Source organism: Schistosoma mansoni, chromosome 2, assembly GCF_000237925.1.
Source record: "Schistosoma mansoni strain Puerto Rico chromosome 2, complete genome".
NCBI lineage: Eukaryota > Metazoa > Platyhelminthes > Trematoda > Strigeidida > Schistosomatidae > Schistosoma > Schistosoma mansoni.
In genome coordinates, this window is record NC_031496.1 from 30,763,809 (window position 1) to 30,775,028 (window position 11,220).

An 11,220-nucleotide genomic window follows, 5' to 3' on the forward strand; every position below is an offset into this window, starting at 1 on the left:
AATTTCCTCTTCAAATGGAAGCTCGTTTGTTCTCTTCCACAGTAGGCTGTTGTTGATGGTATCCGACCAATGGACACTGAGTATCTTTAATAGACAATTATTTATTAATACTTGTACATTACTGATGATGGTTATGGTAGTTGTCCATGTTTTATTTCCCCGTTCATTAGAACTGTATTGATGATCACATTGAAGATTATGAATTTGATGTCGGTTGACAGATAGTTGTTTTGAGTTCCATATGTTTCTCAATTATAGGAATGCTGTTCTCATTTTTCCAATACTTGTCTTTACGTGTGCATCGGATCCTCCTTATTCACCGATGGTGCTGTCCATATGTGTGAAAGCCTCCACCTCTTTCATAGCTTCTCTATGACTCAAATTAACAGGGAATGAATTATTGAATGAATGCCATAATTTATTATGACCACAAGTATCCTTCTTTCACTCTATCTATATTTTAATTATCATGATATTTTCAGTCTTAAAAAAAGAATTACCGATACATTGTTAAGTGAATCTAGCTTATAATCAGTTACGATGAAGCATGTTCATTCACTCATTGTTTTGTTTTTTTAGATCAATATACACTTTTTTATCCCACAAATTCATTCTATTGTTATTATCACTAACATTACTATTACTAATATATTATTCATCTTTCTTCGACAATGTATTCTGGCAATTCGGCCCTGTGCAAGTTTAATGATTATGAATAGCTGTGCATACTACTACTATTACTACCATTACTACTACTACTACTAATACTACTAATACTAATACTACTAATACTACTACTACTAATACTACTAATACTACTAATACTAATACTAATACTACTAATAATAATGATAATAATAATAATAATGAGTGCTTCTTTATTATTTCAAAGTAGTCAATTCCATATAATGAGGATAATTAAGTTAATATGTTATTATAACTGATATCTCTTCTAAGCAATATGTATACACATACATATACTACTATTAGAACTACTTATATAAACATATTTATCATTTAAATAAAGTCGCATATGTCACACCTGTTCATCATTCAATTATAATGTGTACAAAACACGCATATAAGTTTATATTATTATATTTGTTGAATCTTTCTATTCTCATCTTTGTTATTTATCCTCGTTGCTGAGTCCATTTCCATCCAATATAAAAGGATCAACATTATTCACTTCATTATTCATACCTTCTTATTTGTTTCCTCTAAGTGATACTGTTTTTTCTCATATATTATCCATTCTCATACATACAATAGTTAAGTATCTACATGTTAGTTACTAGCCGAAATTAATTGATCTATATAGATATCTTCTTCTTTTTTTTTTATAGCATACTCATCCATCTGTTCCAAGTCTAGTTGTCTGTTGTTGTTATTGCTGTTTTCTTGACAATTTATGAGTACAATTGGATAGATTTCAAATAGAACCAATTAAATGATTGACTTCTATTCTCATTGTTATATTCTTCTATAAATAACTTTTTTTCTGTTTTTTTTTGTCAAAAAATATGTTTCATTGGATTGATTCCATGAAAAAAGTTACCATGGTTTCTGCATATATATACATATATACTTAGGTGACTTTTTATTTATTAATTTGTAAAAAGGGATCCACTAGTTCAGTTCTTATATCTAATGTTATATGACCCATTAAAAAAAAATTAGTTCAATCATTTTCGCTTAAGTTTTGAACAATATAATAGTTTTTGTAATGTTAATAATTAGATTAGATCAGTCTCTATTGATATATGTTATTTATTTACTTACTTACTTACGCCTCTTACCCCTCGTCGAGGAGCATAGGTCGCCCACCAGCATTCTTCATCCAACTCTGTCCTGGGAAATCCTTTCCAGTTCCTTCCAGTTAACATTCATCCTTTTCATATCTCCTTCTATTTCCCAGTGTAATATGTTCTTTGGTATTTCTCATTTCCGCTTCCCTTCACCATTCCAAGTTAGGGCTTACTTCGTGATGCAGTTTAGTGATTTCCTTAATGTATGTCCTATCCACTTCCAACGTTTTTTCCTAATTTCCTCCTCAGCTGGAAAATGGTTAGACCTCTCCCACAGAAGGCTGCTGCTGATGGCATACGGCCAATGAATGTTGACTATTTTGTGTAGACAACTGGTTTATAAATACTTGTACCTTCTTGACGATGGTTGTAGTAGTTCTCCACATTTCAGCTCCGTACAATAAAACTGTCTTGACGTTCATCCTGAAGATTGTCACTTTGAAGTTAGTTGAGAGTTGTTTTGAGTTCCATATGTTCTTCAGTTGTAGAAATGCTTCCCTTGCTTTGCCAATCCTCGCCTTTACATTTGCATTAGATCCTCCTTATTCATTGATGATGCTGTCCAGGTACGTGAATGTTTCCACCTCTTCCAGAGTTTCTCCATCAAGTGTGATTGGTTTAGTTGGTGTTCTCCGTGTTGTATTTGAGAATCTTGCTTTTTCTTTTATATATGTTGAGGCTTATCGATGAACATTCTTTTTAAGTATGAACAACAATACTGGAATATAGAAGGAATATTCGACAAACGAGTTCTCATAAGGATAAAACACTTGCTGTAGTTCATTTCTAGACAATAGTAAATTTCAATAAAATGGTTAATTCAGTAGGTGAAAGTCAACTATATACATTTAATCAAATTTTCTGTATAATTAGATCGATATTTCATGTTTAGTTTAACCTAATATCTGATTTTAAAAAATTTGATCCTAATAAAGTGTGTTATGATGATGCTAATGTATTTACTCACTGTTCGCTTTCCCTTAAAGTCTACGTTTTAAAACTCATATCTTCATGTATTCTTTGGATTAATTCCTAGTGCTTCCCACTTACTTACTTACGTCTATTATCCCTCGTGGAGGATCATAGGCTAACCAACACTACTCTTCACTCAACTTTATCCTGAGCAATCTCTTCCAGTTGTTTCCAGTTGCTATTTAACCTTTGGATGCCTGCTTCCAATTCCCGACGTAGTGTGTTGTTTGGTCTTCCTCTTTTCCCTTTACCTTCAGGCTTTAAATTTAACGATTACCTTCTGATGCAGTTTGATGATTTCCTCAATGTATGTCCAATCTAAGTCCATTGTCTTCTCCTAATTTATCTTGTTATGTTAATGGGGATCGGACCCATTAACATTGTTTAATTCTGTCTCAATGGTTTCAAATTAAGCTTTCCTACGTGCGACAGAAGATGGGTTCGATTTCCATATGCGGAGTCGCCAGTGTGTACTATTGAATAATCCTATACTAGGGTGGAACTGTCCAATGCTTTCTGGTTTTGGTAGTCTAGCTAAAATCAATTCTCAATGTAGATTTTGAAAGTTCTATTATCCCAAATCCCCCCTTGATAAAATTAATAACTGTTACAAAATATAGATGATTACACATCTATATATTATACAGTTGGATTTATGTAGTTGCTGTAAGCAAACAACATCGACTGAAAACTACGGAGTACTAACACAGTTGTCTCATTACCATGTTAGGACTATTTGGAAGTGTCTATTCATTACTTTCTCATATATGATTGAACTTAGGTTTGACTAAATTTGTAAAATTCAAACCGTTGGATCCTAACTCAGTAAATAGTCTAAATTTATTGTTGTGTTCTGTTTCTCCTGAAGTTGTGATTGTGAACTGATGAAGAGTCCTATTCTAAGTCGAAATGGTTATTCATTGCTTTTTAGTTTTCATTAGTTATTTCACCAAAGTCAATCTACTGCCTGAAACTTTTAATCTAACAATCGTTATACTACCCCATAAAGTTATTGAGTATGATATTGAAACCTGAAGGCTATGGCTTCAACTTTATGCATATACATAGGGTTGTGGATCTTCATCACTGAGGTCCTAATAACAATAACAAAACAGATATCTTGTATACACCCCTTATCAATTATAAATCTAAATGTACATATCCAAACTTCTTATTGATTAAACAACTGTTCAATAAATTTTTTTCTAGTTTGATATTCTCACTGGTTTCTTCTTTAATGGATATCAAAATTTACTCCAAAAATGTCATGTGCCATTCAATTATCATTTCACATATATATATTTCCCACATAATGTATATATGTATGTATGTGTGTGTTCTGGTATGTACACTAGTAGATCAACATATATCTGTTCTATTAACTCAATTCAGGGACTGAAAATGATACTTTTACGTATGTAGAATATACGTCTATATTAACAGCAACTGTTTATAGTTTGTCAAAATTATTTAGAATAAATCTATTTACTACTGATATCCATTTTGAATATCCTGTTTGTTGATTGTATTCTGTTTTCATTATAATTATTCTCAGTCAGTCAGCTACAATGTAGAACCAGGTACATATATATGCATCGGTCCAAGTTGCCATACCTCGTTAGCACAACAAGATGAACACCGGATTCATAGTAGTAGTTAATTTAGTGGTGGTAGTATATAAAAGATGGGTTGTATATAAGGATATTATAACTATTCTAAAGGCTATAAAAAAGGAAAGAAAACAGTTACTTTAAGCATAGTCTGCATTAACATTAGTTAACTCACTCGTTTATGATTAATATCTTTTTTAAGTTACAGAAAAGTTAACTAGTGTATATTATTAGACAAGAGATAATATGTTAATAAATGAAAAAACAGAGCAATTTGTAAAGATGATTTAGATAGGAGGAGATTGAAAAAGATGAGAAGAGAGGTAAGAAATATTCGTTTCTCAATAACCATTAGATTTAACATGTTTATCGAGATAAAGATTTAAAGACTGAGCCATGCTGGTAGGTGTAGACTACCTGGTTGAGATTCGCGAGATGATAGAAATCGATGTTTCGAGACCTTGAATGACATGGCTCAAAATCGTTTGCAATGGCAAAGGTGCATCCACTCTTTGTGTTCTGCCAAATTCTAATCTTCATGTCTCTATCTTTTTTCTCTTTTCAAATTTATTTCATTGAATTATACTCCTTCAATAACATTTTCAAACCCTAATCTTTCCGTTTACTGCTTATACTCTTACTACTTCTATCACTATGGGATTTGAATGGACAACTGCATCAGTGTGCTAATGTGGTATGGCAACTTGAACTGATGTACGTACGTACGAAGTTCTACGTTGTGACTGACTGACTGATTAAAGATTTAAAGAAACTTGACTCATATTCACTTATCTTGGATAGTACTGGAATTCGTTGGAAGGCAACTAATGGTAGCCAAACACCAAAAATATTGAATAAATTCATAATGATATTCATTGACTATGAACTGATGATCATGATTAGAAATCGATAACTCAGTGAGATATATGAAAATTTTTTTATTTCATCATTACTAAATTGGCTGTACTCATTTATATGGTTCATCAACCCCCCCAAATTTATTTTTTACATTTAAACAATACTTACTATTTATCAGTATAGGTTTTGTGAACATTGTTTAATTTTATTAATATTACGAGCATATTTAAGCTAGACAATTAGTATCATTGATTGACTGAAGTTAAACATTACCACCTTTGGATACCAACTCAATGGTTTAGGGGTTAAGCGTTCACGCGGGAGACCGAAATTCCTGAGTTTGAGTCCCATACTAGGACGACCGTCCAATGCTTCTAGATTTTCAGTGGTGGTCTATCTTAGATCGACTCATGAATTCAACTGTGAAAATACTACAATCTCTATAAATCCCCATACTTATTTATTCAATTACTCATTATGAACACATTGACTTATACGATATACGTAAGTATACAAAGAAACAAGCAAATAAATAAATGTACCATTACATTCATCTATAATGATCGATTAAATGAAGCCATTAAGTCATGATTAAATTTAAATTTGGCTTTACATAAGAAAATACATTCTTTGTTTTAGAAAAATGTTTTGTTCTCAATTTAAAGAAGAAACAAGTAAAAGTCATATGATGATAAAAATTAAGATCAAAAATATTAAATGACAACCTTTGTTTTACCTCATTAATCATGATGATGAATAGTCTCATGATGTTAAAGATATAATCATTATCAGAATGAGGTTTTATGAAGATTATAATAAGTTTAATAGTTGAACTCATGAGTTGATCTAAGCTAGACCATCATAGAAAACCTGGAAGCACTGCTTGACGGCCGTTTCGTTCTGTTGTGGGACTCCTCAGTAACATATGCTTCTTCATTAACTGAACTAATGTCTTATTGAGATCTCTTAACTTTTAAACCATTGAGGCGGAATTCAATGATTTACAAGTCTAAATTCTATTAAAAGTATTAAATAGTTTCATAGGGTTTCAATTATTTCTACAATACCTATATGATTAATCAAGGTTCTATAAATAGAATTCAGTTAAGAACGGTTGTTAAACCATTACATTCTGTATGGTTTATTTTTATTGATTCAGTATGATATGTGGGCAAGAATTAGGTCTGATAATTAGATTTCATATTTCATTAGTCAGTGAAAGAATGTTGCCATGTTTGTTAAATATTTTTTTATGCATAAATACGTGTCATTTAGCTAATCAGTTTTTTTCATAGTTGAAACCATGAGTCAATTGAAGCTAGACCACCAGTGGAAAACCTGGAAGCACTGCTTGACGGCCGTTTCGTCCTATTATGGGACTCCTCAGTAGTGCGCATCCACGATCCCGCACTCGCGAGAATCGAACCCAGGACCTAGCTTCGATTGACTCATGATCTCAACTATGAAAATACTAAATTCTCCACAAAACCCCTTCTAATCAGTTTTTTGTTCAATTTTTTGGGTCTTTTTGATATCTAGTCAGTTTGAGGACTCTGGTTTCAGTTAGAATTTATAACAATTCATGCAATTAATAGTATACAAACACACACACACACACACTAACATAGTATTCTTTGATAAGAATAGATTATTAATTAGAAACTGCACGTAAAGGGAGTTAATTATGTCTAAAAATAATTTAAATTTATTAAGTTTAGGTTAGTGTAGTTAGCCGTGATTGGACTATACTGTTTCTGTAAGACCTATCTTTTATACACTACCACCACTAAATTAGCTACTTCATCTTGTTGTGCTAACGAGGTATGGCAGCTTGGACCGATGCATATGTATGCCTGGTCCTACTTTGTAGCTGACTGACTGAAGACAGCAGCTATTTGTATTAAATTGGGTTTCTAACCCATTATTTTCTTGTTCAGTATCAAGTAACCTACATACTATTACTATTGATAATAATGTTAAATAATATTCCATTTATTGGATCATCAACAATAAAATTTATATTCGCAGAAACAACAGTTCACCATAATGAAGATCAACCCAATACGTAGACATGGTACGGTGTTCTAGCTATTTAAGTCTGATAAAGCTTTATCTGGTGAAACCGGTGTGGTTTTTTCTGGAATCGCATTTCGTGTCTTCAGGGCTCACAAACCTACAGAGTGGATGTGATTGTATGGGGAAATCGGTACCCTCGGGTATTGGAGCGCGAGTGTCACACTATGGGGTAAATATATGTTATATGCATACCGTTAACACACAAATTTTCATGCATGCATCCCATAGTATACATATGGGTATATTCACTCACCTGGGAGAGTAGATGGTCACATCTCCTTGCGAACATACCTCCCTTACGCATTATCTGCACACCACTAGTACAAAGACTCACTTCATGACATACACATAAGCATAAGTACTCTCAGGGAAGGTTGATGGCCACCTCTTCCTAGTATTTGTTACCATATCTTTTGATTATTTCTTTGACCTATTGTGTTAGGCTGCTGATTTTATTAGACAATGAGGTAGACATTTTTCCGGCTTACGTTCCTTGTCCTAACCCATGCATGTAACCTTTGTATATACCTACATATACAACTGAACAGGGGGAGACTCATGGAATTTGTATACATGAGCATACACATCGAGCAGCATGCAAGATTTAATGAGTCCAAAAATTTGAACTCAAGTAATCCATTTTACAGAAGAGTGGTGGATTATTCCGATCTCCATCGACTGCCCAAATTTGCTAGCAAGGTTGCCCTCATTACCCAATAGGTAAACATGATTAATCATATTGACTGAAGTGAATAGTTTTCAGAATTCATTAAATAAATCTTTACTAAATTGTAATAAAATTACTGCGCGCGCATGCCTAAACTGTAGACAACTGAGCCGGTATCCAACAGTGTTAATGTGTAACTTCAATCGATCCATAATCTTGCGCAACCATTCATCCATTGTCTGAGGTATATATCTGTCTTTATCAGACACAGATTGGACTCCACTAGTCATAGTTTCTCACTAGAGCTCCTGGAAATCTATCTTGGTTTCAAGTTCTGCATGCAAGATCGTGGATGAACACTGCTGGGGAGTCCCGTGCCAGGAGGCACCCGATGCATATGCGCCACACAAATCTCATTTGATTTGTGTGAGGGCTGTGATACTGACCGGGTGTCCAAACCGAAGCAGGTGGTTTTCTTAGGGAGCCACACCCGGAGCCTTCGACCTAAAGGTCTGATCCACAAGGCAGTGGAGCATCGTGAGGAGATGCAGTACCATGGTAGCCGGTGAGCAACGATTGATTCATACGCCATCTGTTCCTTCAGGATACTGGAACCCATTTGCACCATTGGTCTTGAATCAGGGTTTCCCAACTCCCCTAGGTGGACTCGCCTTGTCCACCAACCCGGTTAGAGCACCTGACATTCGCGTTTCGTCCCCTCAATTTCGCAAACAACACCCACGCTATGAGAAGGCAGTGAGTAGGACTTCCCTCGTAGAGGCTATTTACTCTAAATAGAATATATTCATTAAACTGAGATGGAAATATAAATTGTTTTGTTTTTAACGGTTTATTACGTTTGATACCAGACATCAGATTTATGTTTAGTTTATACTACGTTGCAAAGTTATGTCTAATTTATATGAAAGATTTATCAATTTAGAAAGGGGTATTCATTTTGTCAATACTAGTTATACATTGTGTAGATGACATTACTTTGGTATGTAGGAGTTTTTCACATTGTAAATGTTTGACAGTTCATGTAGCCTAAATAAGAATGTGAATATACTTTAAACTTAAATGATGTTCGATAGATTTTGGCGGGTTTTTTTAAATACCGTAGTGAGCATAGTAGAACGAAACGGCCGTCCAGTGCTACCAGGTTTTCCATGGTGGTCTAGCTTCAATTGACTTACACTTTCAACTATGCAAATACCGTAGTATTCACAATGATTGATCATTGAGTAGTGATTGATCTGGTCTTTTAGTGTTGATCGAATTCTATCGATCAAGTTGTGTAATCTAGTCAATATCACATCAACTATGCTCAGTTGAGTAGCAGAAATTAATGAATATGCCATTGTTAAGTTACAAACAACATGTTTATCATCCGTCCAAATGTATTTAGACTAATGAGAGTGTTTAGATTCTAGTTTAATATGTAGGATATCGAAAAAAGGTTTTTTGTTGTTGCATTTTTAGAATATTTGCTTTAAACTTAGCCATTTCTTTTAAGATCACTAACCGATCCAAGTTCAACAGCCACTTACAATCTAGAAGTAATGAGCACCTCTTTCATCCTAGTAAGGGACTCTTCAACAATGCTTATTCACAATCTCGAATCCGGGAATCGAACCATTTCTTTTAATCAGAGGGTTTTTTGGAGATTTTAGTAATTTTGTAGAGTTGAGATCATGAGTCAATCGAAGCTAGACCATCATGGGAAACCTATAAGCATTGAACGGCTGTTTCGTTCTATTATGGAATTCCTCAGCAGTGCACATCCATCATTAATTTTTATTCATTACTACAGGACCTAATCCCAAAATTTATTCAAAAATGAATTTCCTACTTAAAAATCATGAAAATCCTTGCATTTTTTGTGCATAGTAGTATATTTATTAAACTCTAAATAATAATTGAGTACACCCCTAAACCTCATCTCAACACAATTCCCTGTCATACAACTAATTATAGGATGTTGTTTAACATAGTGAGGGGAAGTTCGATTACTTGATTCTTCCCATTAATGTTTAGGACTGTAATTGACCAGTCTCGTATTGGTTTATGGGCATCCTATGCGCATCGCCTCGATACTGTCTTCATTCATAGACATTATAAGCAGAGATAATACGTGCATCTTGGATTCCACTCCTAGCCATCATCATCATTACTTATTTATTTGTTTATTAATTATTATTTTTTTTGGAAAAACATACCCTTTTCCAATTCTTAAATCCTACAAAATATACATACTCAATCATTTTTAAGCCTAGATGTCATAGTTATAATGTATGCAAACGATGGGGATGGGAATATATAAGGGAATCTATAAGGATACGTTTGTATATTTATATGTATGTTATACATTTACTCCCTTTGTTTCCAAATTCCTCTTTGAAATATACATAGAATGTTGAATGATCTAAAATGTCAAAATAGGTGAGGAAAGATGATAGGAATATACCTAGGAGATAAGGAAAATTCATAATTTCAAGATCTGTATTCTTTATCAAATTACTATTTCATTTGAATTACCTCATTTTTAAAGGTCTGTAAAGTATCAATGTCAATATGATTTATCGTCTGTTTTTAAATGTCCAAAAAAAACAAACAAACCATCCCTCCTATCTCATCATATCGTTCATTCATTATGTAATGATTATGTAATGATTATCATCTTATAATTCATCATTGTGATTGTGAATAATCGAGATAATGGATGAATATTTCGCATTGTTCATTTTGTTATAGCTCTCACTATGTTAATGATATTCTGTTAATTATCAGAAGGGGGGTTTTTTGTGGAGAGTTTTAGTAATTTTATATAGGTGAGATCATGAGTCAATTGAAGCTAGACCACCATGGAAAACGCGGATGCACTAATTCATACGCCGTTTGTTCCTTCAGGATACTGTAGCCCATGTGCACCATTGGTTTGGAATCAGGGTTTTCCAACTACAATAACACCGTTGGATGTCGGTGTATCCACCAACCCAGTTAAAGCGCCAGACAATCGCTTTTCGTTCTCTCAATTTTGTAGACAACACCCCCACCACGAGAAGGCAGTGAGTAGGAATTCCGTGGCAGAGACTATATACACGTGACCATGTGATAGCATTTGGAGAGGCAGAGCGGACTCTCCTCACTCTCGGCCGTACCAGGGCATTTTGGGGTTATGTTTCATAAGTATTTAATAAGGTGCTTAAATGTATTATTATCATTATTA